Below are 6,000 nucleotides of genomic sequence, written 5' to 3'. Positions count from 1 at the left end.
GGCGTGGAGTAATGTCAGCATCCTCCGTTTGTCCTGCATGTCACACAAGCTTTCTTCCTTCCCAACTGCGTATTCTAAGGAGGGAGGAAGAGGCGCCGTGGGATATATAATTACATTTGAAGGCCAGTTGCTTTGGAAAATACGGAATTTGTTCATTATAATTTCATACTACTTGATAGAATCATAGCTAGTTCACTACTTCTGTATGAATATTTTCATGGCTAAGAATGACCACTGTCAAAGGCCGGCTGGCCTGACCTAGGGAGACAAAGAACAGCCAGGGCACTAAGCCCAGCCATTGCTGAGTCCTGGGCCCAGTTGGTCCACCATGTTTTATTCCCAGAAAACACCATGGTTTTTTGACCCAGCTGCTTTGGTGGAGGGCAAGTGGCCCTTGCTTTAACTTGTGGGTTTATGTAAAAGTCACCCTGGTTTTAACTCAATGGGTCTGTACTCACCAGTAAAGAGATGCCAGGGTGCCCATGCGCCATAAATGAAGTCTCGGGATCTGAGTTCAGAGCCTCATTTTAATATTCCCAACTGAGCAGCCCGGAAAAAAAGTGAACTTCATCTCAGTCAGCTTTTCCTCATTTTTAAAAGGAAGATATTGATATCTACATCCTAAGACTCCCAGAAGACTCAAAGGGGGTGCTGTATAGTACATGTTTGTGAACCGCCAATAACATGGGTAAGTTGCGATGATCAAAAACCACAGAAAGTATGTTCTAGAACAGGGTTGCCACGCTGGCGTCCTCCCGCTCAGGAAGAGGAAGCTTGGCCAGGTCCCACCCATCCCCAGCCCCCTCAGCCCTTTCTCCTTTGCTCTGCCCTCTTTCCCCGGCTCCCAGGACTCACACTGGGCATAAAGACAGTCCCAGGGGCCTTTTGCATTTAATAAACATTGCTGGAGGTTTCCAGAGATGTCCACACGCGGATAGCTGCCACCTGTGGATATGTCATTCTACATAGCAAAAAGAGGCTTGGCCGAGATCAAGGACCTTGAGATGTGGAGATTTTCTTGGATTACCCAGGTGGCCCAGTCTAATCACATGAGTCCTTAAAAGCAGAGAACTCTGCCCAGCTTCAGACAGATGGCAGTGTGACGAGGGGTCCGCTCCCCAGGACTGGCTCTAGAGAGGGAGGAAACAATCACAGACCAGAGTGCAGGCAGCCAATAGAAGCAGGGAAGGAAGTGATCTGGTTCTCCCCTAGACCTCCAGAAGGAACACAGCCCTGCCGAGACCTTGATTTTAGATGGATGAGGCTCACGGGGGACTTCTGATCTGCAGGACCGTAAGATAATAATACACTGGTATTACTCACGCCACTGTGTTTCAGGTAATTTGCTGTAAGGGCAATAATAAATGAATACAAATATTTATAGCGTCCTCTCGGACCAGCATCGAGCTAAGTGATAAAGCTATAACAGTGTACAAAGTAGACCTAATTCCTGCCCTAACGGGCATCCTAATACAGTCTAGTATTTGCAGGGTTTTAAACCAGCTGAAATCTGTAGGACACATAAGTATTTGACAGAGAGATGATTAGCTAGAGAGCAAGATAGATAGACAGACAGACAGACAGACAATCTTAAGGCACTTCTATGTCTCTCTATTAGGCCTGTACACCATACTCTGAATCATAAGAATAGGCAATTTTTGAATCAACTTTCCTGCATACAAAATGTGTTCTTGAAAAAAATACAATGTATTTGTGTAAGTAACTTCAGAACCTTTTACTACTGAGACGAAGTAGTAAAAACTAATTTTAAAAATGGTAAACAATTCTATAACACTGCTTAATCAAAATCGTCAAAAGTAACGGAAATAAGTGACATGTGGAATTAAATACAGGAGGCTGCCAAGATTTATGTCTAGTTTAGTAAACTGGTTATTCATGAATCGGTATACAGAAATATAACTACATATATACTTATAGAACATTAACTAATTGATTTTCGGTCACACACATCTTAAGACATGAAGCACATCTTTCATTAGTTGAACTCAAGATTAATTTTGCATTTGAATTTACTGTAAAACTATTAAAATGCATGCCATTTCCTGAGAAATAAAAATACTTTCTTTTTTGATTGTCACCAATACCTCACAGGAATGAATGGTAAGTTACAAATGGACAAAGCTACTACTGCTTATCCAATTGGCTTAGCTAGGAAGACAAAAACATTGCAATAACTAATTATTTTTTCATTTAACTGGTTTTTGTTTGTTTGTTTGTTTGTTTGCTGAAGATCAGCATTCTCAAGCATGTCTCCTTGTAGAAATGCATCCCAACTTACGGGAAGACAAATAAGGAAATGTGCCTTCTTTCTGAACCTAATAAAACAAGGGACAATGTTTTTCTCAAGGATGACTATTCTGCATCATATAATCAATAGATCTCACACTGATAACGTCTACAGACCCACTCCTCATGTAAGAATTCAACTTGGTTCTCAGTTTCCACCATCTGTGATTGCTTTCCAGGGTCCACGAGGATTTCTCAACCTGGACACCGACCTTGGGGCTGGACGATGACCGCTGAGGGCCACCCTATGCACTGTAATGCTTTACGGCATCTCTGGCTTTGGCCCACTTGACGCCGGTAGTACCTCCTCCCCCCTCACCCAGCTCCTAGTTTTGACAATCGAAAATGTCTCCAGATATTGCCAGCGTCCTCTAGGGGGCAAAATCTCCTCGGTTGAGAAACACCAGCCTAAGTAATGACTAGTAGTGAGTGATTCATGTAAACTAAGATAACAGAAAAATATCTTTGGAGGCAAGAAGTCACTTTGTAGTTCATGGTCGTACTTCTTATTGACGTGGTGAAGAAAACGGCTTCCGTTAGCAGGGCATGGGAGGTTTTCTCAGGGTTCACTTGTAACCTGTCGGGCAGTCACCTTTCATTGTGATGGCTGAACTCATCTTCATAGCCAGAATGTAAACAAAACCTTAATGTACCTGAAACTAATACCAAATAATACTGAATGTCAACTGTAATTGAGAAAAAAAAGAACTGCTAATTGCTAGAAAAATGTTGTTATTCTGCTGGCCACTCTTCCAAATCATTTTATAGACAGCCATGTATAATGACTTAAAAATGATAAAAAATCTTAATGAACACCTGAGGGTGTGTGTATTAGATATATAATGATATATATTATATATAAATACATATATTTATATATTATATATATATATATATATATATATATAATCAAGAATGAGGATATTTAAAAACCTACAAATAATAGATACAGAGAGAGAAAGATGTAAAGTTTAATCTCTTGTCATGAAATAGTTGGAAGACCAAAATACCTGGCATGCAAGATGTGCGATGCCACAGAAAATGTTAAACGTTATTTTTATAAGTTGACTTACAAATGCTTGCTGCCCAGAGAGGGGCAAGGTGCGGGAGACGAAGAGGGATTCGTAAAGGAATCGTGGAATTATATATCATTTCTATTCCTTCTAGAACCAGAGTGACTTTGGGGTTTATTTCTGACACATACAGACAAGGGTTTTGAACAGTGACTTGTGCTGAGTGTTTTAAAAGGAATATTATTAAAGACTCTTTAGATTCTTTTAAATTGGAATATATCCTGGAAATGGAGAGTATCATCATATAAAATTCGGAAATAGATCAAGTCTCTAAAGACACGCAGCACAGAGTCAACCTGTGGAAGAAGCAGGGCTGACAGATTTCTGCAGTTCAGCTGTGGTATGCCTGTGAAACACGAAGGAGAAAACGTCACCGGCTTATTTGAGCAGATGAGGTATTTAGCAGAAAGGAGAATGTACAAAGCCCAAGGTAAGCTGGCACAGCACTACCGTTTTCAACCTCGGTGTACTAGATATATTGCAAAACGACTCATGTCTCGATTTGTAATCATTTCTGGAGTCTCACAGTTAGCATACGTTTGGGGAAAAATGGCACTTATATGAAGCTTTATTGAAAGAAATAAGCATCCAAGATTGATGATGTAACAGATACACCAGTTAAGAAAGAGATCCTGCTCCACACTTTGCCCCCAAATACACAAAAAGGGAACTGTTTTCTGTAATTACCTGGGTCAAATTTAAGCTTGCCCATTTTACATGGCCGGCATTAGATGTGTACTCCTAGATTTCAGGGAATCATGGTAGGTTAAAAAAAAAATACTAAACCCACTTCTAAAGAGTGAATACTTTTTGAATTCCTCATTTTTAAGTTACCACGTGAATTCCTGTGGTTGAACCTATGGAAACACCAGATCTCAGAGTACAATGCACACACACGCGCACACACACATGTGCAAACACACACACACGCACACACACAGGCTACATGTTCTTCCCACCCTTAGGAAACTGAAACGTGATTTACCCAGCCAGTGGACAGGTTGGCGATGGAAATCAAACTGCTCTCTGCTTCTGCAAACACCAAACAAGAGGGTCGTTTCTTGTGATTGGTTATCCCCGGAGAGCAGTGAGGAGCAGGGGCTGCGGATCTATGGTCGGCTCTGTCTAATGAACCTCACACCAGTGTCGCCGCCTCGCTGACAACAGTGGGCAGCACGGTGCCATCGCGCAGGAAGCAGAATCTATTGGAAGACAAGATCATTGCTTCACTTGCTGGCAGAAAGATATAAACCTGAGTTTCGAGTACACAGGAGCCAGCTTGACGTCCTTGCCTGGAAGACAGTGGTGCCCAGAACTGTCAAATGGGATAGAATGAGGTCGCGCCCGGGGTCCAGCTCACAGAACCCCAGCCAGACCGGTCAGAGAGCTTTAGCGTCAAGGGACTCGGGCTTGTAGGCAAAACCCACCCAAAAGCATGCTGTCTCACTTCCAGACAGAAAGGGGCCGTTTTCATTTGTGCTTTTCCTGATCAAGTGTTTTGACAAATCAATAGAAGCAGGAGAAACCCCCACTGATGTGATTTACACCCAATTTATCCCATTATTGCCTCCTCACTATGGGGGAGCCTCAACAGGGCACCTCCCCAAACGCGGTATCCGCAGTACACACGGGAGAGTTAAAAGGAAAGTGGAAGTGACAAGGTGAAGCTCAAGTACGCACATCAGGCTGAAACTTACTTGAATTTCCTTGAACTACCTTTGTGCTGGCAAGTAAAATTAGGAGGCAGTTCCGGCCCTCTGAAGATCTGTTTCTAGACGTTATCAAAATTAAGGCACAATTTCTCTGAAACATAAACACAATGCAGGCTGAAGTTAAGGGATTCAGATCACATCTATAGCATCCCGCCTATTTTCCGATTTCTCTATCACGGTCCACTTTGTCTGATAACAAATGCATCACACTGGTTCTTAAGCATTAGGAGAGATCGATCCTTCACTAGACACCTGACAAATCCCCAAAGCAGACCTGCCCAGCTTTGCAACACTGTTGGAACAGGTACAACGGCAGAGAATCCGCCCCGTCTTTACAATCTTAGTGGAGAGAACGTGAATTCAAATCAATGGGCATCCGGATTGTAAGTCATTAGAGTCATTATTCTTTTAAATGGACCACTTCCCTTGAATTTTGTCGACATCTCCATATTCTTTCCAAAATCCCTTTTTTTTCGTTGTCTGCCTAATATTTTTTCATGCGTTCATTTTCCATGCACATATTTGAGTACAAAATGGACAAATTATGTGCTCCCACCACTTCCAGGCTGTGTGACCTTGAGCTAGTCCACAAGGACTTACTCTGCCTAACGGGGTTAAAAATGGGGTTAATGTTAACAGCGATTTTGGAAGCCATTATGACAATTTACAAAAGCAAATATAGGGACTGTGTCCAAGTGGCAGACCTGCCCTTATAATGTCCCCAGTGAACACAAACTGAACATAATACGTGGCATTTTCCGTCCCTTTGATCACCGATAACAGGTCTTCACGAATGCTGCCGAGGTGTCTTCCTGGGTTTTCTTCTGTCCCCAGCACTACTGGCAGGTGACAAAGCCACCATGTCCCCACCTCGGGTCAGTCATCAATCAAATGCTGCATCCACACAC

The sequence above is a fragment of the Rhinolophus sinicus genome, linkage group LG12 (assembly GCF_036562045.2).
Source record: "Rhinolophus sinicus isolate RSC01 linkage group LG12, ASM3656204v1, whole genome shotgun sequence".
NCBI lineage: Eukaryota > Metazoa > Chordata > Mammalia > Chiroptera > Rhinolophidae > Rhinolophus > Rhinolophus sinicus.
This window is presented reverse-complemented; position numbering follows the sequence as displayed.